Here is a 26544-nt window from a genome sequence, read left to right as displayed (position 1 = left end):
CTTCTATCCCTGGCATCCATGCAAATGCCATGTCAGTGCCATATTGGAATATCTCGCCATCTACTGGCTCCGCCCTAATCGCCGTCTGTCCACAGTATGCTTGCAAAATCTGTCGTGCTGCGAGCATGTTAATCCCTGGAGTAGAGCAAATTATGCCATCCTCTGTAAAGGAGATCGTCATGTTCAACCTGTTCATTATGTCCCTCCCCAGTATATTTACTGGTGAGGCACTATAAAACAAGAGTGGAACTGACAGATCATAATCTCCAATAGATAAGGGAACATTATCAGTAAATGGAACCAACCCTTTAGCCCCAGAAAATCCTTGGGTGTTCATGGCTTCGCCTGACATCTTAAATTTACCTTCCCTTATGCAAGACCGGGTTGCCCCGGTGTCAACAAGAAATGATAATTTTTTGTCACCTATCGTTACCTCTATGCGTGGTTCCTCCGCACTATTAGGTGTTACTGACAGGATGGGACACACCAAGGCCGTCTGTGGGCTGGCCTATTGGGGGTACAATGATTGGCCATTCCCTGTGTAAGGGTTGTGTCCCAACACCGTCACCCCACCCAATTGTGTTCGTTCATTTTGGGGTGGTGGTTGTATTAACGCTACTTGTTGTTGTGGCGGTGGCAGGTACTGTGTTATTTGTTGTTGTGGCAGTGAATAGGTTTGTGGCTGTTGTGTTGTTTGTTGTTGTGGGTCACTCCCCTTTTGTGACGTCTGCTGTTGTTGTATGCCCTGCTGTTCTTGTAATGTCCTGGGTTGTGCTTGTTCATTCCATGCTGGTGTTCCTGGCCTGACCCTACATGTACGTGACATGTGTCCCAATAGTCCGCAGCTCCAACACACAGGTGGTTCCCTGTTTTGCCATGGGAAGCTCCCTGTGTTGTCCTGGTATACGGGTTGCCCTGTGGGGTAGTTATTTCTTAGTCCCCCAGCCTGTTGTTGGGTATTATATCCATATCCTCTCCCCCTCATAAACCCTCCTCTCCCTCTGTTATAACTATAATACCCAGTTCCTTGCATTGGGTACCCTCCTCCCATGTTTGGTGCGTGTAATTGCAGAGGCGGCACTTGCTGTATTACACCTTGTGGAGGCGTTATTTGTGCGGGATCTTGTGCAGCCACTACTTGCGTTGGGCTTTGGGCCATTGGTGTGGGCGTAGTTATTAGTGCCCCTTCCATTGTGTATTTAGTAAGTTTTTTCTGTACTAATTTGGCCTCTTCTGTTTTCCTATCCTCTTCCTTTTGTTTCATTTTTCCTTGCCATGTTCTGCAGTGATGTACTATAGTCAGTTGTATTTCTGGCCATGGTTTTGCTTCCATCCCCACTACTTTCTTTAATTGTTTTTGAACTCCTTCTGGGAGCCCTTGTACTAGTATATGATAAAATATGGCTGGTGTTTTGTCCCATTGTTCTCTAGTTTCCATGCGCCACTTCTCTTGAACATCCTGGATATAATCAACAGGATCCTCATTTTCACCCATCTTACGGGAAGTAATGGCTCCTATGTCTGATGTGTCTGGGTACTGCACTCTCAGTGCCTGCCATAGCGCATGTCTGCAGTTTGCAAATGGTGCCCCATCATGCGATGTGTTCGTTATTGTTACCCCATGGAATCCCGCTCTTTTCCAAATGTCATCCGCTCTATCCCCTAATATTGATATTAACAGGCCCTTCACATCTCCTACTGCTAGTTTCTGTCCTGCGGTGTGTTTTTCCATTTCATATATCCACTTACCCACACCTCCACTTAGTGATGGGAGCCTACATTTTATATTTTCCTTATCCGTATGTTTCCAAGGTACATACTGTGGTCTAACCCCTCCTCTCTCCAGCAGTGGCATTAAATTCTGTCTTGTGTCACCCTTTACGCTCCATAATGTTGAGTCTCCACACCCCTCCTCTTCCCCCATTTCTTCTACTACTTCAAATTCTTCCTTACTACCTCTGCTCCTACCTCCCTCTTCTTCCTTTCCCCTTTTTTCATCATTTCCTGTGTTCAATATGGGTATGTTTATTTGTCTGTCTTGCCTGCGACTAGGGAGGTCCCTAAGCCGACATGCATAAGGTGTAAGTTCATTCATGAAGGGCGCGAGCTTTATTCTGTGCAGAGAGCGCGCGGTAGTTGAACATGTAGGGCGTGACGTGGGAGGGTGCGATGGTGATGTGGGTGGCGTGGTTTCATTGGTTTGTGTTTCCCCTATTCTTTTCACTTCCTCCTTACTTCTCTCCAGCTCCTCCCATCTTCTACTCATCCAGGGCGAATCTATGTTTGTTCTAGTAAGGTATAGTTTATCTAAGCTTTCCCTTTCACTCTTCCTTCCATCCTTCTCCACTCCTCCTTCCTCCTCACTGCAAAAATCATTCATAAATGGCACCCCCCACTCTGCCTTTTTTCCTTTTATTGTTACTGTTTTTAAGTCTATTAGGTCTCTTTCTCCCTTTCCGTTGTTACCAACTGTCCCCCTTTGTGCTGATGTTGTTGCTACCTCTCTACTTTTATATACATCTCCCCATCTTTCACTCTCCCAACCCCTCTCTTCTCTTCCTCCTTCACTCCTCTCCTCCATTTCCCTACTATTTTCCTCCCTTTTCCTTTTCAACTCCTCCATTACTTCGTTGCTCATCTGTTCCAATATCCTTTCATCCTCTTTCTTCCTTTCCCATTTCACCCTTTCTCTTTCTACTACACTCTCTATTACCTTCCCCTCTTCATATTTCTTAGTTGCCTCTGATATTATCCTCCTCCTCCATATTTCCATTTCTTTTTCCTTTTCTTCTTCTTCCTTCTTCTTCTCTCTCAGCACTACTCTTGATACCCTATCTGCTGCTCCTTTTACCCTTTCAGCTTCTCTCTTTTGTTCCTCACTTCGTTCCCTTAATTTTTCCAATTCGTCCTTACCTTCTTTCCTTTTCCTCACTCTCTCTCTTTCCTCCCGCTCAAGTTGTTTGATCAGTTCATTCTGCTCATCCCTTAGTTCTGCTAATCTTTCCTCCAAAATCTCTTCCTTCTGCCGTAGTAGCTCCTCTCCCCTCATTTCACTCTCTCTGGCACTATCCTCGTTTGTTCTTCTTACCGCCTCCCTTTCTTCTCCAGTTAGTGAGCCTCGTAATTTCAACAATATCTGTGCAGCTATCCACTCATCGTTTCCTATCTCTACAGTCTGCTCTTCTCTAATCCTCCTGTCCCCCATTGGTATCTTCCCATGAGCCACATATGGTGGAGGGCTGTATGCCGGGTTTGAGTATCCTTCAGCCGCCCTTAACTGTCCTGCTATTTCTCCTAATTCTCTTAAAGGGTACAACCCTCCTCCCTCTGTTTTCACTCCCGGTGTTATGGGTATCCCATTGCTCGGTTCCTTTTTTATGTCGTCTGATTTATCAATCTTTTCTCCTCCCTGTCTTTCGTTCCCCGTATTCTTTGTGCTTTCGCACTCCTTTTCCCCACCCGTTCCTTCTTTCTTAATCTCCTTTTCTTCCGGTGTTTCCCCCATAGTGAACATTCCATTTGGTCCTGGTCGAGACCCCTGGAACATCCTCCATAAGTTAAACACCTCCACATGGTTTGCCAACTTCTTCCCCTTGTATGTATTGTGCAGATGGTTCAGTAGTGAATGTTGGGCATATGGATCGAAACTACCATTAGGCGGCCATGGTGTTAACATTTTGTTATCTGTCCCCTGGGTCCACTCTATGCTGTACTTAATTAACTTCTCCCTATGTGGTGGCAGTGTGGTGCATATGTGCTGTAGTGGGGTAGTGAGGGTGTTCCCCCACCCTCCCGACCCTCTCCCGTATGACATAAATTCACTCCCCTTGTTACCCTTCCCCTTACTAGCAGTTTACGATATACAACCTTGTATTGCTTACCTCGCCCCGCAAGTGTGGGGACTTTCGACAATCCTTTTGACAAATTATGCAATGATAATAAATATGATGTTATATTATATTCCTTCCCCTACGGCCCCCTGCGGCCGAAGCGCACGCAGCCCCCTGCGGCTGCGTACCCCTTACGATGATCTTATACAGTCGTCCTGTTTCTCCGTTCTCCTCCCCCGTTTACACTTGCCGTGGCCGGCGTTCTCCGTGCGCAGCCACGCCCCTTTCCCCTTTTTTCGATCCACTGGTTTATAGTTTATCTCCGTACCAGCTCCTTTATCATGCTTCTCTTCCCCACCACTCTCAAACCCAAAATTCCTTGTGCTCGCGATATCCTATTAAATCCCTACTGGTGACGTCACCGATTTCTTCGAGCTACTGGTATATTCTTGTTATGTTTTTTTTAAGTTCAAAATACACTTGCAATCTACCCCGCTAACCCTACAGCTGTCTTCCTGTCTCTCCTGGAACAAGGTAATCTCATCAATAATATAACCGGACTGCGCACGCTGCGTCGCCTCGCGTGTGATACGCCCCTTAACAGGAGGGCTTAACCAGCCAATTATCTTCCGTTTTGGGCAACTATGTAACTAGCTACCGCCCACAGGGAAACGTCATCTACCTATCGAGTTTCTTGCTCGAACAATAGGGAACCTCATCTACTCATTGATCAATAAATGTCAAGTCGTAGGAAACCACACACACCCACCCTCACACTTAGTCGCAATTTAGACCATCAGGGTCTTACGAGCGGCTGCACGTGATGTTTTCGTGCCCCGCCCCCCTCTTTCGCGTAACGTTAGCTGACTGTTACGAGCGGCTGCACGTGATGTTGTCGTGCCCCGCCCCCCTCTTTCGCGTAACGTTAGCCGACTGTTCTCGCACTCGTTTTCCTATCATTCATTCCATTAGCAACACTCAGTTAAACCTTCGCCGCACATCTCTACAATACCTCCCCCCTCCCTTATTTACTTCCTCCCCCTCCCTCACAATTTCGCATTGCTTGTTGTGCGTGTCATGCTCACCAAGTTCTCTCGATGCAGGGCCGCTCGACTGCGTGCACCCTCCAAGCGGCTCGCCACCTCCCCTCGTCTGGACCACGTCTGGACACTCGCCGACCGCGGGCGGGATACTTCTCAACCGGCTCCCGAGGGCCAATATCCGGATTGCGCTGTCCGGTCTTCTCGCGGCTCCGCGATGGTCCTGTAGTCCTCAGAAGGGGGCAACGGCAGAGGGGGCCGCGCCGCCGGGCCTCCTCGCAACGGGAGTGCCTGGAAAAACTAAAAATAAAAGTTGATCTTAAACAGATCTCAGCAGTGCCTCCAACTTGTCGGGGGGAAATTCTGCCGGGGTCGGCCGGGCCGTCCGCAGACCTCCGGGCAGGGAGGCCCCAACTCCTCCCGTATATCCCAGATGAGATAGAGTATGAGACGCACACAAGGAGCAAGGCGACTCTGCTGTTTATTTATACAAAACGGCAGGGATGGGTCAAGGAGCGTACGCGTCCGTCCTGACACACACATAATCGTGGGGCTCGCAGGCCCTTTTTACTGCATTATGACGCGCTACTTGCGTCACTTCAGAAAGTTAACAAAAAACCTATCGCCACTCTTAATTGGTTGCTCGAGTGGTAGGGTTAGTATAGTACACATATAGAGAATGATATTAGTGGACAAGGTGTAGTCAGGTGGTATATCTGGGTTGTCCCTATAATTGGATACATAAGAATTGTTACATGAAGGCTCCTGAGGATTGGCTAATGTTACTGACGTCTGAGATAAGAGCCCCATGTTCTGATTGGTGCATCCGTGAGCTCCCCAGCCTGGGACCACCGTTGTTCCCAGCTCTCGGTGTACCTGTGTTTGCAACAATGTTTCAATATGGGTACGTGCAGACAATGTGAGGATTTATTCATAGGTGGAAGGCTGACCGCTCCCACTGTAGCAGGTGTCCATTGAGCCTTTCAAGTGTCTCGGCCTGTGTCTCGTAGTGAGGGACCCAGACGCCTTTTCTCTCCTGGGTTTTGGCATCTCGTCAGATTCGGCTTGGTCACGTGAGGCGGGACCGTGTTTGAGGCAGAATTCTGCACAATTAATATTGCTTTTCCACTGTGTGTCTGGTTTAATTTGTAGATATGACTTTAACGTTGGTACGCGGAGTGCGAGGTTGCAACATCGTGCCTTTGATGATTTGTTCTTGGATGTGGGCTTGCAACATTGCGACCTTGGCTGGTTGCTCCATCGGGTTCTTTCTGCAGGATCAGCAACCTGACTCTTGCTTTGTTAATGTCCACGGGAGCTCTTGTTTGAGGCCTACTCGGGCCTGGTGCTTAAATAGTCTGTTTGGTGCATAGGTGCTTTAGATTATAGTAGCATACATTTCCATGACCAGTATCGTGTTTCCATTATACCTCTCATGGTGGTAACAGGTTTCAAGGGAAGCGTGAGCAAGCGTTATAGATGAGTTCATGATGCATCTTGCGTTTCTGCATTCTGAAAGCCTATGTAAAAATAATAAAGATGCACGTCCGTGAATATGCCTGTCGCCTACGTCAGAGCACTGAGTATGTTCTTCGTGTAGATTGGTGTGGAAATGTTAAGTGTGTATACTTGTACAGATGTGCTTCCCGTTGTCTAGGTCGTCATGGCATCTCTAACGACGTGTGGTTTTTAGTCTAGCTGATCCGAGCCGCAGGTGTCGGCATGGCCAGTGCGGGCTGCTGGGCAGGCAGGTGGACACATCCGTATGTTCCTGTACCAGGGTACCTGGTCGTCTGGTAAATGGACAAACTCTTCTCGCGGCGGGTGTCTGGGCCGTGACCCTCTAGGCCAAGCGCGAGAGGTGAAGGACGGGAGCCTGGTCTTCCATTCTCCCACTTCAGCGTGCTTCATGTTCATCCTCTGACAATCTGGCCTGCCGCCTGCTGCAAAGGCAATACCAGCTCTCCGTCCTCACCAAGAAGAGAGCTCATATCCAAGCCCGCATCTCTGCGGCATCTAACAACTCGGCTGAACTCTTTAAAATCTGCAAGGAACTGGCCAATCCTGCCTCAGTCTCAACCTCTCCTGTCCCTTCCCAGGCCCTCTGCACGGCACTGGCTTCTCACTTCATTTCAAAAACTCAGGACATCCTGTTCTCACTCTCCTCCTATCGCCTCCCTCCCTCCATTTCCTGCTCTTCCTCTGGCCCCTCTGCAGCCACCCCCCTCCCTCCTTTTCTGCCTTTCCCCTTTTTTGTGCAGCCGAGGTTTCTAGACAAGTCTGATCTATGAAAGTCTCAACGAAACAGGTTCACCCCTGTTCTTCCAAAACTATCAAGGACCACATTGACTCCCTGGCTCCTGCCCTGGCTGATTTCTGCAATCACTCCTTCGAACTCTGGAGTCTTCCCATCCCCCCTGAAGCACTCCCTTGTGCACCCTATTCTCAAGAAACCCTCTGCCGACCCCTCCTGCGCGGCTAACTATCACCCAATCTCCATCACTCTGTTCCTGGGCAAGCTCCTGGAGAAACTGCCCATCTCCCATCTTAATCTCCACACTGAATCTGTTGGTTGTCTTCATGACCATCAGTCTGGCTTCAGGGCTGCCAGAAGCATGGAAACTGCTCTCCTGAATATCCGTGAAGACCTGCTCTCCAACCTTGACTCTAACACCCCATGCGTCCTCATCTTGCTTGAGCTCTCTTCTGCCTTTGATACTGTCAACCATGCCATCCTGCTCAACCGTCTCTGTGATAACCTGGGTATCACTGGTCAGGCTCTGGCGTGGCTGACTTCTTTCCTCTCTGACCGACCCGCCCAGATCCAACTTGGGCCCTTCCTCTCCGATATCTTTTTCTCTACCTGTGGTGTCCCCCAGAGATCCAACCTCTCTCCCTGGCTGTTCAACCGATACCTGGCACTCCTTGCCCACCGCATTGCCGCTCTCTGTCCCAATTTTCAGTGCTATGCGGATGATACCCAGCTCTTTTTCAGGCTACCCTCAGCCCTCATCTCTGACTCTCTGTCTGCCATCCAGGAGTGGTGTGCAGCCAATGACCTCTGCCTTAATACCAGTAAGACTGAGATTCTCCTCATCGGCACACCCGCTCCCTCCTTCCCTGCAGCTCTCTGGCCGGCCTCTCTTGGCCCTCTTCCTGCTCCCACCTGCATGGCTAAAAACCTCAGGGTCATCTTTGACTCCACACTCTCCTTCTCTCCTCACATCTATGACATTGCTAAGAAGTCACACTACCAGATGCACCTCCTCAGAGGTATTCTTCCTTTCCTCTCCTTCCCCCAGAAGCTCACTGTCTCCAGAGCCCTGGTTCTCTCTAGGCTTGACTATTGTAACAGCCTCTTTCTAAATCTGCCTACCTCTACTCTCCGCCCTCTGCAACTTATCCAGAACAGGACTGCAAGACTTGTCCTTGACCTCAAGCCCAGGGATCATATCTCTCGAGGACTGAAATCTCTGCACTGGCTCCCAGTGGCTGCGAGGATTAAGTTCAAAACCCTATGCATTGTCCACAAGGCCTTCTGGGGCCTGGGGCCGCATTACCTTCAACTCTCTCTTCATAAATATCTCCCTTCTCGAGCTCTTCGCTCATCCGCCTCCAACTCCCTCAGGGTCAGTCGCTTCTCCAAGCAACGAGTTGGTTGTAGATATTTCTCTTCGGCTGGGGCCTCCCTCTGGAACAGCCTTCCTGCCTCCCTGAAACTTGAGGAGAACCATCTCCGGTTCCGGAAGCACCTCAAAACGTTCCTCTTTGCTTCTGCTTTCTCTCCCCCTCTCCCCTGCTAAACTCCTGGTTGAAACTGGATACCTGGCCACCCTTTCTGATCTCGGGCCCAGGCCTCGCCAGTTGCACACCTGCACTGCCTCCCTGGCAACCCCTATACCTGGGGACTGTTTTCTGTATCCCTACAGTCCCCCTACCAGCACCTATGTCTGCACTTAACTTGCACTGGCTAGCCGCTTTTTATTTATCTTATTTATTCTATTATCCCATATACTGCACTTCCCCTCTCCCTTCCCCCACGCACTTTTCCCTTTCCCCCTTCTCTTGCACTTGCGCGATCTGAATGTCACCTGGCCTAGTAAGATCGCTGTCTCTCTTCCCTTTGTTCCCCCTCCCTTGCCTCGTCGCGCCTTGAAACACTTGTGTATAGGCGCGTTATAAATGCCATATCATATCATATCATAAACTCTGTATAACTTCAATATATTGTTAGTTTGTCCCTAATACAAAAGATGATTTTATTTTATTTTATTGTGCATTTGCGATTCACTTTAACATCAAGTAAATTATGTTTCAAAGCGCCCACAGGGCACCAGGGAGGGACCATGGGAGAGAAAACAAATATAACAATGAAAGATAGAGGCAGACCTACTAGGCTTTTTGAGCATTCAGAACGTGCAAGTGCAGAGAGAGGGGGAAGGGATGAGAGAGGGGGTTAAATGCTAGGTGGGTGGTCAGTTGCCAATAAATAGTAAGTGCATGACTGTGGTGTCATTGGCCCGCGGGTGTCAAGCCAAGTTCTGGGAGTGGGCGGAGACTGAAGGTGATTGGGTGTGGGAGGCCGGGGGCTAAGAAGGGCACATAAGGACCCTAGTCACCAATCTCAGCAACTGTGGGGTTTAGCAGAGGAGAGAGGAAGGGAAGGAGGAGGTGAAAAGGAAGGTCTTAAGGAGATTCCGAAATTTGAAGAGATCCAGTTCAAGGTGTGGTATTGTTTTGGTATGGTATTGTTTATTTATACAGTACATATACACAGGCAAGTGTTTCAAACTGCTCAAGGAGGGTGGGATCATGGGAAAAACAAACAGTCGCTCGAGCACTTGAAATTCTGAGACGATAATAGTTTGCACAGCAGGGGTATTGCTAGGTCTGGAAAAGATCTGGGGCTCCACTAATGTTGGGATTGTTGGGACTCGGGGCTAGCGAGCCTTTTGGTTGTAGACCTTGAGATTCTAACTGGGGCTACAACCAAAAGACCCTGGGCTATAGCTCCCTAAGCCCCCCAAACCCCCTACCAACGCCTCTGCTGCACAGGCAGAGTAAGTGCATACAAAATACATTTAACAGTTGGGCAACAGCAAATAGGCCTGGAAGTGATTCTGCAGTTTTAAGGGGGAACATACAGACGATCTTCAGGCGCGCTGCGACTACATCAAGCAAGTGTACAGAGGGTCACAGGGAGGCAGAGGATCAAGTACACCAGGTCGGTAGAGACTGGGTTAAGTGCAGAGAGAGCCACTCTCTTGGGTTAATTTCTCAAGTGCATTGAGTATGGGTGGGGTGTAGTGCCCTGAGGCAAGTGCCAGAGAGGACTGGTGTGGGTGACGGGGACCAGTGAGACTCTGAGGTACACCTGGTGGCCAGTCAGCAAGCTGTAGGAAAAGAAGAGGGAGAGAGGGAAAAAGCAGAGAACTGGGTTAGCAGGGTATAGGGAGAGAAGCGGAAGGAGGAGGCTGTTCCATAGGAGGGAGCCTGCTGAGAAAAGAGATTGTCCATATGCTTGCTGTTTAGCAAAGTGCTTGACACACAGAGAGTTGGAGCTGGAGGAACATAAAGATCTGGAGGGAGAGTATTTAGTGAGGGCAAATTGTAGATAGTGTGGTCCCTGGCCCTAGACTGCCTTATGGATGATGCAGAGGGATTTGAATTTGATCCTTGCAGCAACTGGGAGCCAGTGGAGAGTTGGTGAGATGCGATCTCTGGGCTTAAGGACAAGGATAAATCTCGCAGCTCTGTTCTGGATTAGCTGGAGGGGTTCTAGAGAAGAATTAGTTCCTCCATTAATGGGCGAGGATGTGAGAGGAGAGAGAGTAGAGATGAGGTGAGGAGTCAATAGATCTGGAGAGGGGACACAAAAGAGGATATCAGTGAAGATCTGTCTGGAAGTTGCGCTGACGTAGGTGTCTGCGATAGATAGGCCAGGGTTAGTGGTCAGGACGTTTTATTTAAGCTTTTTTCTTCCAGACTTCGTGAGAGAGAGAGGATAGGTGATATTGTAGCAGTTCAAGAAGATAGGGGAGATGGTGAGTGCCATAAGGGCGGCAGAGGATAGTTGGAAGAAGATGGAGGGGCTGCAAGGAACAGTCCGAGCACAAACTCACCAGGCGGCCTAGTAGCAGGCAGAAAGAGAACAGATGCACTGGGAATACTTTAGTACTACAGATGGGTGAAAAGATGTTAAAAAACACACACCAGGCTTCAAATGTGCAGAAGAACACAAGATGCAGTGCAAAAAGGGGTGCAAAGATGCTGAAAACACACACCAGGCTTCAGATTTGAAAAAGAACACAACATTAAGTGCAAAATGTGATGCAAAGATGTTATAAAACACACACCAGGCTTCGAATTTGCAAATGAACACAAAATGCAGTGCGAAATGGGGTGCAAAGATGTTAAAAAACACACAACAGACTTCGAATTTGCAAAATAACACAAAATGGAGTGCAAAAAGGGGTGCATAGATGCTAAAAACCCACACCAGGCTATGAATTTGCAAAATAACACAAAATGCAGGAAACAATGGGGGGCAAAGTTGTTATAAAACACACACCAGGCTTCGAATTTGCAAAGGGGCTGGATTACAGAAACTTTGCACCGTTTTAGCCCTAGGGAACATTTTCTCTAGTTCCAAAAACATTGGGGACATATTAGACAAGTGCAATTTTTCATGGTTTAAGCATTAGGGCAAAACATTCCCTACTGCAAAAAACACGCACTTTATTGCTGTGCTTTAGTCATGGCTTGCAATTTCTTGGGGAATTTGTGGCTGCTCTTGGCATGACTGCCAAAACCTTTTGCCTCCACCAGTCCTAGTTTTTATCTTAGATTTAGATGATCTCGCTATTGTTTTGCAAGTTTAAAATATCTTCCAGAATTATCTCTCAAGTGAAGTAGATATTTGACAGGCTTTTTAACAATGCTCTTGAATGTCCTTGAGGTTTAATGGGTGTTGTGGGTGTTGTTATTTCTGGTTTGAGTCTGCAGATATTCTGAATTGTTGGATGCACATGTGTTAGGTAATACCCTTTACGTCAGCTGTCCTACTTTGCCATAAGCATACTAGTTCTAAGCGGAGGTATCCTTAGATCATTACAGAACATTTCTCCATAGTGTTATCCTCTCCTAGTCCTTTTTGGACCTATCACAGAGCCTGAGGCCAGGACCTCCTCATGTAGTGTCACAGAATTTAGATCTGTTGCTCCTAGTAGGGAGGAAAGTGAGTAAAGTGACGAGTCAGAAGAGCTGACTCAGTGAGAATTACACAAAGTGATCTAGGCATTCAACTCCAGCTCTTCTCCCTTGTCACCTTTTCTATGCCTGTGAGGACACACCAGACATTTCCGGAATGACAGGTTGACAAAATACACACGATTCGCAGAAATGTTTTTTACACAACAACTTTATTATGTGAATCAACCAATCTTCTTTTTCTGTCTCAGGACTGATGCCCGCACCTTGACCTCTTCTGATGAATAAATAAGACAATATAACACATATGACAGCTCTACAAACGTTCAACAGTGAATATCCATTGCATCAGCCCAGGATGCGGCTCCTAGATAGACCTTGAAAATCAGTGAGAGAGGGGTATGGGCCAATTCTTAGGAATTTGATATCACCAGTCGTATCTGGCTGCTATGGGCGGGGACTCTTGGTTGTTAAACAGTTTTTTATTTTGTTTCCAAAAGTAATAAAATATTGTCACAATCCCTGAAGTATTCAAGGAATATCAATGATGGTCTTCCTTTATTGAATGTTCCAGCTTCTGATCATCCTCTGATCCTATCTGTGACCCCAAATCTTGCTCGAGATGGAATGTTGACCACATTTTAGGCAGGAAACCGTAGTCTTTTCTCAGTAGCAAGGCCTATGAATGAATCCTAAGATTAAGGGGTCTGTAGGATAAAGAAGGTATACCCCCCTCTTCATTTTCTTTTTTTAAATCCTTTATTTATTAAACACTTTGTGGAATGACTGCAGGACAGTTACCATCCAAACCAACAAAAATATACAAAAAGCATATTGCCATAACAAAATAATATTGCATCTGTAATTCACATCCAGCTATACAGACTGCTGCGCACGCCACATGCCCCCATCAATCCCCGATGTCAGTCTGAGGATGCAGCATTTCTCCTAAGAAAATGACAAAAGTCCTGCCATATATTCGTGGGTTAGCACATAGGTGGCAACAAAGTCAAATACAGTTCCCCTGTGTCATTTGCCCACTCGAGGTCATGTAGCCAATCCTCATGAGTAGGCAGGCTACTCCAGGACCTTATCAGCGGTATGGCTCTATTAGCAAGTAGCAGCCCCAAATTTGCAAATCTCTGCTTAACTGTTGCCAACCTACCCGTGTACCCCCAACGAACAATCCTGTGCCTCAAGGCTGAGTTGTCGACCCAGCAAATCCGACAGGGTATTGTAGATTGAAGCCCAATATCCTCCCAGTTTAGGACACCCCCAAAACCTGTGTAACAATGTGGCATTTACCTCTTGACATTTGGGGCATTCCTTATCATGCAGGGAGCCTTATCAGTTAACCCTAGAAGGCGAGTAGTACAGCCTATTATGGTCTTCAACTGTATAGACGAAATTTCGAATTGAGTGAGAGCCCCCTTGGCATATATTCTCCTTTGCCAAACACTAAACTATACATGCAAATCTGTGCACCACTTACTTCTAGACATCGGCCCTGTCACTGTGTCCATCGCCTCTGCCAATGCTTAAAGTGTAGAGACATTCTGCTTAGCACCTGTTTTTCAAACAAGGGTGTGAAATAGGCTGAGCCGGCCAGCACACCATGAAAGTAGCTCTCATGCAATAATAGTACAGCAACTGCAATAGGTCATCAACTATGTGAATCTCAATAGAATTTCAATCCACAAATCGTTCATCCACATACCGATCACCAGGAGTAAGAAGGTGCACAGTGTGGCAGCTTCATTCAGTGTTTCTGTCAGTTGCGGGTGACACCAGTGACAAGCCCCACAATGCGACCTGCTCATCATAAGGTGTCGAGATGCCCATTCTGAGATTAAGCCTCTGTCACGCTGCCCGCATGGCCCCCACTGGATCTAAAAGTATGGGAGGACCGATATGGTACACCGGCATGCAGCGTCACCAAGGCAGCAGCCTGTAGCCTTTCAAATCGAACTTGTGGGGTGTCTGACACCATGCCCACCCAAAAGGTCACGAAGTGCACCTGTGCCATCAGGTAGTACACTGCCCAATCTGGCACCCCGAAATCCCCCACAGCACACGGCCTGGCGGGGTGAGCTCACCTTATGTGAACCTGCCCGTTGGCCCACACAAACGCAGAGCATGCCCTGGCCAAGTCCATGAAGAATGCCTGCCCAGACCACAGCGGAATAGTCCGAAATAGGTACAACAATTTAGGCAGGATTATCATCTAGACGTCCAGCCAACGACATTAGAATATGACCCCAGCTCTGAAATGTAGATATCACGGTAGCCAAGTATGACACGCAATTGAGGGCCAGTGTCTGCTCTGCCGACCTGGCTATCAGTACCCCCAGATAGCGGAAACTGTGCTCAGGCCATGTAAGACCGCAGGTGTCCACCATTATCAGTGTCACAGCAGTGAGTAGAAACATCTCCAACTTGTCGGCATTGAGATGCTAAAATCCTTCACTACTGAAATCAATGTGGGCAAATTGATGTCCGGATCTTGAAAATATTATATCCTCAGCATAGAGTGATAAGATTTCTGACCTCCAGCCTAGCCATATGTCCACTCTAGTGTGCCTAACTCTTATCTTGTCATCCAATAGTTCAATGATCATAGGGGATATTTCTTTCACAAAGCATTCTCTTAAAATTCTTAGCATTCTCAAAATGGGCGACCATTCTGCTGAACTGCCACAGTAAAGTCCAGCACAACAAAATATTAAGGGGCTGATTCATGGAATTTTTGCGCCGAAAAACAGGGATTTGTGCGCCATTCTCCCCGCGAATCCCCATTTGTAGAACAGGGAGTTGGTCACGATAGTTCATGATACGCACAATAATAGGCTTAAGGTAGTCGTCAGACTTAGGTTTCGTCATAAGACCCCCGTGAAGTGTGGTGAAAGTGGCAGATTATCCGACAAGTTAGGAGCAAATCCTCAACTGCCACCTACATGTTCACCTAACCAACCCCACATGTTTAAACTTTAATGACTAACATGTATGATGTACTATCTTGTATGATGTATTATGTTGTATGATACTCCCTATCGCTTAACACAGGATCCTGCCTCACTGTAACCCAAGGCACAACCTGTACCTGTAACTAAGTTCCCTTACAAGTAACAGCGCCACAATGCCCCTGGGCTGCCTGCACGCTATATAAATGTATATTACATCGGGACCCATATTATATGAACATAGTTTCTGCAAGACCTGGACTCGAGGTCATCGCATTTCGCCTTCAACACCTTCATATCCTTCTATATGGTAGCCACAGTGGACTGCAAAACCACAATATCATCCTCAGTCATGCTGATCCGCCCATCGGCCGCAGTGATTTGCATTATTACCCTCTCAAACTGGGTGCAAAGGGTAGAGACATTAGTGTTAATGTCATCCAGTTTTTAGTTAACTGAGGCGAAGCCACGCTGCCTCATCTCTAGGATCTTCTGCATGTCAAGCAGGGCGGCAGCCACCACGGCCATGACATCCTCAGGTGAGTGTAGTAAGCCCGTGACAGGAGGGGATGGTCTGGGGGTGGATTCCATGAACTGATCCATGCTCCCATCTTTCTTACTTCCATCTTCCTTTGTCATCCGAGAATATGTGCAATAACGGCGGTGTCGTTCCAAAGCTGCAAGATCAATGGTTGCAACACCCATAGTTGGGCCAGAGCTATGCAGCCCTACCTCCACACTGCTGACCCCGGCAGACAGTAGGCCTGGGGACCTCCCACGATGCCAGTCAGTATGGCCCCTGCAAATTAACAATGTAGGGAGGGACCCTGAGCAGCCAAAGGGCACATATGTTACCACCAAGTTCATGTTGCAAGTGTGCTATCCCAGATCACAATCCAGTAGGTAGGAGCCGACAAAGCAGCACACAGGGTCAGTGTGTACTACCCTCAAATGTCAGCAGCAAGAGCACCTGAACTGCAATACCTCCATCCACTCAGTGCCAACAGGAGAGCAATAGTGCAATCTGAATTGGGGGCCCAGGTTTGACCTGTGCCTCACTTCACCAACAGAATAGCAGTAAGAGGCAGGCTGGATATGCTGGTGCCCAGTAGATGGATGCCTGGGCCCACGTAGGGCCCTCAGACTCTTTGGCCTGGATGGCATCCAACAACCTCAGCAACATATCCCCAGCACTGCCTCTGCCTCCATGCTCGATCCTGGGCCAGCTAGGAGCCCTGGGCACCACACAGCAATATTCACCAGCTCAGTGGTCCGCACGCCGCTGCCGGGGCACGGGGACCACAGAGCCTCTTACTCGCTGCCTCCTCCTCTTGGCTCATCGGAGAAGAAATACGGCCAGGATCTGCTGCGAACTGCTGCTCACTAATCCGGGAGAGTGGCTGCTCAGGAGCACAAGGGATGATGAGCCCATGGCCACAGCTCCCCTCAGCTGCCCCCTCACCCCCAAGGAGCCAGTCACCACAAAGGCTCAGCACAGGTCAACCAGCCTCGTGCTTCAGAGAGCTTGAGAGTGCTGCTACGGATTTCCACAAAGAGGGGTCTTCACCCTCGAGCTGGTATCCACAACTCAGTGGGCACCTGCAAAGCTTAATTAGAGCCGCAGATCCAGTGATAAGTGTTGGCAAGCCCGCTCATCGCACAGAGTTTAAGCAAAATCTGCTGTGATGGCTTTGCTGCTCAACTGCGCCCCCCAGTCTTCTAATGGAGGAAACAGATCTATGATATTTCCTCGCAGCAATTTGCTTGAGGCCCCTCACAACTCTGCCACATCCTCCTCAACTTTCTGAATACCTAAACCCAATGATGTTTCATGCCAACCCACGTGGCTGGCATCCATTGTTACCATGATGGGTAGAGAATGGTTAATGGTACCACCTTTTTCTAAATGACGTTGGACTAGCCACCAGCTCAGACCATCCCTTATCACTGGTCTTACAGGAATTTTCACCTTGTATTGTTTGCTGTGAGGAGACCAATATTCCAAAATGCAGTTCATTAGATGTTTCAGATGATGAATACTTACGGTTCTAGGAAGATACTCAATACTCTCCCCCCTAAACTATTATCCAGTCCTTTGCTGATGATTGGTAGGTTGCAAGTAGGTTTTTCACCCTGCATCTCAATTGTCCACCTTTTGCATAGATCGAAAGACATTTCCGTACTGGCAAATACTTCAACTTTTTGTGATAGGCCGGGACCTACAGCTGGCCAAAATGTTGCATACTCTCAGAGTCTGACCCACTGATTCTTCTGAGAATGACTCAGGATCAGGCAGTCATCCAGATAAGTGTGTGCTCCCCTTGCGCAGAATATGTGGCAATAGGGCCACCAACTGTAGATGTTCCAGGGGAGATTTCAGCCGGAATGGAAACACTGCTTACTGTAGATGTCTTCCCACTATGATTAATCAGAGATATTTCTGTTGAACTGGAAGACTTGAGACATGATGATAAGCATCTTAAAGGTTCAATTACATCATAATTGTAGAATTGCAGAATCCTTCATCAAGAAGTGAACCTTCTGTATCAAAGTATTGAGCTTCGTCAGGTTGAGGCTCCATCTGTACTCCCCAAAACTTTTTGATAAAAGGAATATTTGGTAATAAAATCCTTGGCACTGTTCCTGAGAAGGGACTGGAATGATTGTGTTGTGCATCAAGTCCTCTATTAACTGCTCCAGGCAATGCCTGCGTGCGTGGACCCTCTGAGCCTGATTCATAACAATGAAGTTCTGAGTCAGAGGAGGTGACGATTAAATGGCATGACCATTTGTTACGACAATGGTAACCCGGGATCACCAAGGGGTATCTTCTCAAATGTTTTCTGCCCGAAGGCCTACATCCGACTTCCAACTGACAGTAGGCTCTTGTCTGCACTCGTTCCATAATCATGATTGCAAAAATGATGTGGTTTGACCTGGTAAAGGTGTACCCCATTATACCATTTGAAGGAAGCGGGTGTTGCGGGGGTATCCCCATCCCACTTAAATGGTGTAATGGGTCCGGGGGTTGCGGGGATGTTTCCCACATCCTTTACATGATTGTGGCGGCGAAACCATGGAATTTTTGCCGCAATATTTTGTTTTCACAGCCATTTTTGCCACGATTTTAAGACATGGAACCGTTCAAAGATGATGGAGGGCATCCCTTTGCTCTTCACTGGCACATCCTGTTAGCCACTGCATTGTTTTACTCTGCAAAAGAGTAAGCACAAAAGCCTCCAGCAATTGGCCAGTTTGGCAAATATCTGCCACACACTGATATGGGAACAGGGGAGGCAAAGGCAAGAGTTTGGTCCACTCTGAGGTTCAGGTTCTTTTAGGCAGTTTGTGGCCCTCTGAAAGGCTGGGGTCATCCTGTGGTGGGGAGGGGGTTCATACCAGTCTATGGTGCCACTGAACTGTAAGGTTTCGATAAAGAAAATTAAAACTATTGTAGAGAAAGAGAGGTTGACAGACAAACAGACAGACAGGCAGACATACAGAGACATAGGGAGAGAAGGGGAGAGAAAGAAAGAGAAACAGAAAGAGAGAGCAAGAGAAGTATAAAAAAAGAGAAGCGTGTAATAGGAAGACAGGGAGAGACCAAGAGGAAGAGAGAGCGGGAACCAGAGGTAATGAGATAGTGCAAGAGAGACAGGGAGACAGAGAGGGATATGCAGAATGAGATAGAATCTAAAACAAAAAAGAGACTGAGAGACATAGAGAGAGAAAGTGAAAGTAATAGTTAGAGAAAGAGAGAGAGAGGGGCTTACCGAGAAGCTGATATAGTAAGATAGAGAGACAGAACAAGAGAGGAATTGAGTTATAGAGAGAGTGGGACAGACAGAAAGAGGGAGAGAAAGTTCTGCAGTATACATACTAGTCACATAACATAACATTATGAATGTAGAATGTGCACATAACACATTGAAGTTCGGGGACTTTAGCATACCTTATACCAAAAAGGGATGGGAGTGGCCTGGGTGGTCAAATTGGAATTGCTTTTCTTCCATGGTTGTGAAATGTTCAATACTGAGAGCAACAGTGGTATAGCTGAATATTGCCTGGGGTTTGAAGCACCCCACAGGCAATTGTCCTAGCCGCAGACACATTTGCATGCTAATTATTGCATCTCTTGACAAACCATAGGGGGACAATGATGAAATCAGGTGAAAACAGATGGGTTTGGGGATTGGTGTGAAGTAAGGAATATCAGTGCAGTAATTATATTCTGCTGATCTGAGTACGTAATCTACTGTATGGTGCAGTATGGCTATAATATGTGTACTTTCCTCATATTGTAACACAAACAATAAGGTCTGTCCCACTCTATTTAAATTCCCCATGATGTTTACATAGGTTATGTTGTGTCTGACAGTATGGGTCCTGACTGGGATGAAGTGCAGGATGTATAGAGATTCTCAAAGCACTTAATTGTCTTTGATTGATTTGGGAGTCCAATCTGTCTGTGCCCCAGCAAGTGCAGACGGTGGATGGCTTTTGTTGGCTGATGTGAGGGAGGGGAGGCATGACACTGTGGTCTTCTTGCATGATTAAGGACATGTGTGTCATCCCATATTCCTAATGTATCTTTGATGATACCTACTTGAAGCTGCCATTATGAAGGAGGGGTGCTCTGCCCTTTGACCTTCAGTAATCTTAGTTATAAGAATTTAATTTTTATAACACACTACTCTACATTATACTTAACTTGCAGAACGCAGCAAACAAAGGCAATCAATGTCTTTGCAGTCCTTCCTTTGCTGATCTTGCACACAGGTGAGAGAGCGACGAGAGAGAGAGAGAGAGAGACAGACAGGGGCCTCATTACGAGGTCAGCGGTAACCCACTGGTGTGACCGGCTGGTTGCTGCCAACCTTGTAACACCGTTTTCTGGCACCTAGCTTCCCGGCAGCCCAGGAGGTCAGGCGCCGGAATATGTAAGTCCCCACTCCCATGGAGTCCTCTAGGACTCCATGGGAATGGGGACTCGGATACACCGGCACCGTTGCTGACAGTGCAGTGCTTCCATGGCAACTCTGCCTGCCAGTGCCGCTGCACCCGGCAGGGTCAGACCTGTCGGGCACAACAGCCCCGGGAGGCAGACTCGTAGTGTGGTGGTTCAGAAACAAGGGTGATGGTAAGCGTTCCGGCACCCTCGTTTCCGGACTGCCACACTTGTAATGAGGCCCATAAAGAGAGAGAGACAGAGAGTTCTGCAACATAAATAATTGTAACATAACATGGCGTAACACAATGAATGCAGAATGTAAACAAAAATGTAGCATTAGCGATGTTAACAGTATCTTTAGACATTTGTTATGTTATGTTATGCTAAAGGTTTTAATACTGCACACTATCGCCACTTGCATGGTCCCCTGGCTCTCTGGTGGATATGCAAAGCAAGATGGTAAGGTGTGTGGGGTATGTTAACAGGAATGAGTGGGATAAAAGAGCAAGAAAGCTTTGATGGGCTGTTGGCAGCTTCAGTTTGGTTTACACCGTTCGCTGAGCGTAAGTGTGGATTTTCAGTCAGTAGCCGTCATGTGCTGTTGTGCGAGGCTATGTATGGTTTGTTTCATTGGTGTGGTGTAGTGAAAGGCATGCGATTTGTTGTGCTGTAGAGGTATGGATGTGTTTAGTTCAGAGTTTGAGAGGTGTATGCAGAGGGATGAGGTTGGTTAGTGGCAATATGGCGAGCTGCAGGAGCAGCTAGAATCCCATTGTCACTGCACTCAAGAAACGGCTGACTCCAGCAGGTTCCCCGTCACCTGAAGTAGGCTATACCTTGCCGTGTGACCACTGACCCTCCCGCTACAATTGACCTCCACCTAGTAACACCCCAGCGCACTTGCCATTATTACGCTCTGCAAGGCTGCCCTAAAATGGCCGCCGCACACTTGTGCATTATTTGTTGTATCTCGTTGCCTGGCAACCCTCGAGTGCTTTCATAGGCCCGTTGGGCCGCCGGAAGGTGAAAGCCGGCACAAACATCCACAGGGCCAGAACCTGGCTGTGCCTGTCTGTGCTGTCGGGATGCGGGGCACACGACTGTCCTGACCAACTTGACCCTCTACTTTTAACACTCTGCTCTTCAAAAGGCTGATCCGCAAACATATACTGATCCTCCATTGCACTACGACTATCAAAGAGATGCCTGAACCTGCTACCGGCCGGATCTACTCTCACAGCGGTAAGATTAGTCTACGGCACCTGCCTAGTGTTAGGCAGAATCCTGTGCAGTGCCCTTAGGGTCCACTAGACACAATTAAGACTACAGGTGGCAATACAAGTTTTACCTTTGGTACAAGCCTGCACTACTATGTTAAAGTGGTAGCAGTAGCGGAGCAGCCAGACTTATCTCAAGAGTATATGAGCAGTAGCAGAGATTACACAAAGGGACCACAATTACTGTGACTCAAGCAAAAACTGACTCAAGGTTTCAGGTAAAAAATATAAGTACATTTATTTTTAAACCATTTGTTATAAACACAACACTTCTATTAAATTCAAAACCACATGTAAAATACACTACAACTAACCAATTCACTTTGTACGGTATAAATCAAGGTAAGTACCCTGTGTTTGAACGGACCGGTGTTATGAAACAAGACACGTTACCGTGAATACGATTGCGATCACTTTTTGACAGTTCGGTCTACTAAATAAACGCGTATTCGCGGCAAGAAATGCTACTGGGTCAAAAAACACACTTAGCACCTGAGATACCCAGGGGGCGTTGGGGGCAAAAATCATAGGCAATACTTTTGTCCGGCAAACAGAATCGAGGAACACTCATAGACAGAAATTCAAGAGTCAAGAGGCCGGAGCCAGTGTCAAGTGGAACCGGGTTCCTGTTATCGAGGATCACACAGTCGGACAGTTCATGATTCAACGTAGTCAAGAGTACTTTGAGATTGTCAATGTTTGGAAGAAAAAGTTATAAGAAGGAGGGAAAAGTAAGGACAAGCCTTAAGGAAGAGAAATAGGGATTCAACCAAATTCCTCAAGCAGGACACAGTACCTTTCTCAAAGGATGAAGCTGGTGCCACGGCAGTTGTTCCTGGTAGTTTTCTGCAGACCCACGATTCCTGGAGCTTCGGCACGAAGAAGGACGATGAGGGGGTCTGCACCACACAGGGATGAGGCCGGCAGCAGCGACGATGAATAAAAGGTGCACTCCTTAAAAACAGGAGAGGCTCTTCACGTGGCTATCCGGACCAGTACAGCAGTGTGCAGCGATTTCGACCACGAAGGGATTCCTCTGACTGAAGAAGACGAGCTGGTTATCCCCACCAGGCTCAAGGGAAGAAGACTCCCGACTGGATTTTCTCTTAGTCGTTGAAGGGTAGATAGCTCAGGACTGCAGCAGGGCTTCACCGGTATGGATAGTTGCAGCAGTCGACCTCTCCTCTGCTTCTCTTCGGTTCCTTGTAGTTCCAGTGGTGACTCTCTGACTTCCAGCCCAAGAGACCTGCCTTTTATGCGAAAATCCCCCATTCACACAGCCTGGCTGTCAATCACACAGCAGGGGGGTTGTCCAGCCCGGACAACGATTCCCACCTAGACACCCAGGCTCCTAGAGGAGGGCTTCTTGGCAGAAGCCCGCCAAAAGACAGTGAACAAAGAAGGCAAACCTGGTTTGCCACGCAAAGTAAAACACAAGAAGGAGTTTAACAAAAAGAAATGGCGAATAAACCACACCGGAGCCAAAAGAAAAAGTATTTGGTGAAGCGGGTTTAAGTTCGAGGCTAATACAATAGCCTACAATATTACCACGTTTATATAAGATAACCGTGGTAGGAAAGCTTAGGGTAGATACCACTGCCACCAGCCAATTCTAAATGTTAAAAGAGCGAAACAATGCTCTAGGAGGTACAGATACAAAGGGCTAAGAGTTAACCCTTCCAGTACTCCATGTAAGACGGGGTGTACTGGATCTGTGGTAAAATTGACTAAGTAAAGTTAATGGCAACTTTACCCTTTTCTGGGGGACAGTAGTCAGCCTCAAAAATGGAGTTGGTGGGAAGTCTGCACGACAACCCTGTGTCACTGCACTGAAGGTGCTGTGTAACACACAAAAGAAGGGGGCCACTGAAGTGGTGTACTCCAGAGCCACAATCATAAAAACAGGTAAAAGACGCATAGCAAAACATGGGTAAGAGTGGGGGAAAAGCTCACACTCTTACCAAGTGGAAAGAAATAACTCCAGAGATTCAGCAAAGCTGCTGAGGGACTCGCTAGGTAAGGGAAATTAGCCCTGAAATGAGAATTCTCCCTAACACCTAGGCACTGACTCGGATCACCACGTACCCTAATTCCGAACTATGCACGTGACAAATGCGACCCATGAGAGTAACCAAGCTGTCATTAACTGTCACTAAAAGCAGCCCTAATGTTAGTACTTTTGCGGCTCTTGCCTATACGTAACTTTATACTTATAATACTGTTATAACACGACAACTTTTGTGCATATTTTCTACGTGCTCCGAGCTCTACGTAATACCCTGTTGTAATACATACTGTCACCATCTCTGGCCAGACTTGCCCTGTGCTCTTTTGCTTCACGGCACTCATGAGTCACCTCCGCACATATCACCTGCATGTCCCTAAATACATACCAAATACTAAGGCCCTAATTCATGGATTATTTGCGCCAAAAAAAACGGATTTGTGCGCCATTCCGCCCGCAAATCCCTGTTTAACAAATGGGGATTTGCGGGCAGAATGGCGCACAAATCCCGTTTTTTTCGGCGCAAATAATCCATGAATCAGGTTGTAAATGTGTAGTGATCTGTGTGCATGCTAGCGAATCCACAATGGCGCACACTGTATGTTAGCTAATGGTGCAACTATAACCACTATGGCAGTTAGCGTTGCAGATATAATGCTGCTGTACTGCATGCTAGAAAACTTTGCAATTACCACGTTGCTTGCACTGTATGCTGTAACCTTCTGAACTTCTGCATCCTGCTACTTCGGAGCCATAGCAGCGATTGCTAACGCGCCAGTTACTCCTTCCTAGCACGTCTGTTATTAGCCTGCTACCATCCACCTTACCCCCAAATTATCTTTCTGCAATTGCCTTTATTTTCCCCTTGATGCACGCGTTGCCTAGCCACTGTATATTTGGCATTTGGCACATATATGTACGCCTGCACGCTGTTTCCTATTCTCATACAAGTTCTGTGATATCCTGCAACTCTCAATTATTGACTGTTATTTTGCCTTGAATTATAGCCCACGTGCCTAGACTTTTACATAGCTGCCTATCATTCTTTTCGCCACACATGTACGGTAATTTATTGTATATATGTACCCACCGATAATTGTCATGGCCCACCGCAACAGAGTCCACTCATATATGCATGTTCACTCTGGTCACTCCTGCAAGCCAATTAGGCTGCCTTGTTAACCTATTTTAACTGCTATTACCACCCCCCCAATTCTAAGAACACTGCCTACTCTTCCAATTAGCAGCCTACCTGACTTCTAGCTTGCTAAACGCAGATAAGAGAGAAGTAATTCAAGCAACCCTGGAGTTTCACCCAGGGTGTTAAGTCATGCTCGTGCTCCAAATGATATTGCTCCTTCCAATGCTGCTTAGCTCCATGCGCCTGTCCACCATGGCCGCCTATGAGGTCAGTAATAACCCACTGCCCTCTAACCGTGACTCCAACAATATCCCCAGGACTCATAGCATATCTCTATCCATGTCAGTGAGACTACCGCCATCCGACAGTATACCACCTTCAGAAAGCCTTGCCTAGGTAAAACACATCCCACATAAAAAGTTATCTGAATAGTACTTCCACTCCCATCAATGGTGCACTCATTAATGCCAGATCTCTGTCAGCTCACGCCTTAGATATTGCAGACTTCATAACATCTCATGACCTTGACTCTCTAGCGATCACAGAGACTTGGATTCATGCTACGGCAGGGCCGTCTCTCTCCCTCTCGCCATACCAGAGGATTATTCCATCATCCAACTCGACAGAGAATCTAATCAAGCTAAAGTGGGGTGTCGCCTTTATTTCCAAAACATCCTTAGGCCTTAGGCACATATCAAGCCAATCTACTCCTTCAGCTGAACTACTTTCTATTAAATTACCTATCTCAGAATCCCGAATGATTACTATACACCTCATTTATAGAACTCCTGGGCCTCTATATACATTTGAAGAGGATATTACCCTCCTCCTCACTGCTAATACCAAGGCAGGATCTCAAATTATCCTATTGGGTGATATGAACCTTGGCTATCAGGACCCAAAAGATGACAAAGCACTAGCCCTCGCTAATGCAATCTCAGAATCAGGCTTTATACATTGCATTACTGAACCCACACATAACAAATCTCAATTGCGACACAAATATCCTTTCCAACACACTGTGTGCCTGGTCAGACCATCATCTTATCAGATTCACCATAAAGGAAAATAATCAGCCCAACCTCCAGAACCTCTCTCCACCCTTATGTACGAGGAACATTCGAAAACATAACAGCCGAGAAATTACTACCCTTGTTACAGCCAATCATCAATGCCTCTACTACACACACAGACCCAACCGTCTTAGTTGAGTTATACAACCACACCTTACTCAAGGACATCAACACAATAGCACCCCTAAAATTGCGCAAAGCCAAACCCTGCGCGCACCTAAACTCATGGTTCACTCCGCACCTCAGATCACTATGCAAAATCAAAAGAAATGCAGAAACTCCCTGGAAGAGTCGTCCATCAGCATCCAACAAAGACAAATTCATAATAGCTTCCCTTAACTACAAAGAGGCTATTTTCCAGACAAAAAAAGACACTTACAATGACCGTATCATACATGCCAAATCCAGTACTAAAGAACTTTTTAATATACTCAGAGAGTTGGAATCCCCAGCCTCACCACCAGACACTTGCACTAAAGATATTCCCTGGTGCCCTAATATTCAGAAAGCATTATTGGATAAAATAACGTTGCTACAAGGTAAAATAGATAGAGTCCAAGAAACTCAATCATGCCCCTGACACCCCCCAACCAACCCCATCAGTGCCACCCTAAAATGCTCACAAACAATTGAGGGGCCGATTCATGGAACAAACGTGCGCCGAAAATCCCAGCGCAAGCAGGCGCAAGGTGGCGCAAGCGTGAGAAAGCAAGCGCACGCACACGCGTGCGATTCAAGGAAGGCGCTGCGCGTGTATACCACTGGTTGTGCGCCAAATCCGTGCGTGGCGCACACGGCCGCACATGTCATCAAACGGTGTGTGCTATGCACACAGCGAAAGAGCACATGGCGTGGCGCACACAACAAAAGTGGGCGGAACAATGAGCGTAACACGCGGAATAGGGAATAACGCGTGAAAAAAAGGCGTAACTGGTGAAGTACTGCAGGGAACTACACGGAACACCCACACGCACGCGAACATCCCGTATTCATGGATCCGAATACGGGAAAACTGCGCACGGCAAAAGACGCGCATAGGCGTCAACGCGTCGGCCACA

Source organism: Ambystoma mexicanum, chromosome 5q (assembly GCF_040938575.1).
Source record: "Ambystoma mexicanum isolate Mex_15411 chromosome 5q, UKY_AmexF1_1, whole genome shotgun sequence".
NCBI lineage: Eukaryota > Metazoa > Chordata > Amphibia > Caudata > Ambystomatidae > Ambystoma > Ambystoma mexicanum.
The sequence above is the reverse complement of the archived record's forward strand: the minus strand, read 5'-3'. Positions refer to the sequence as shown.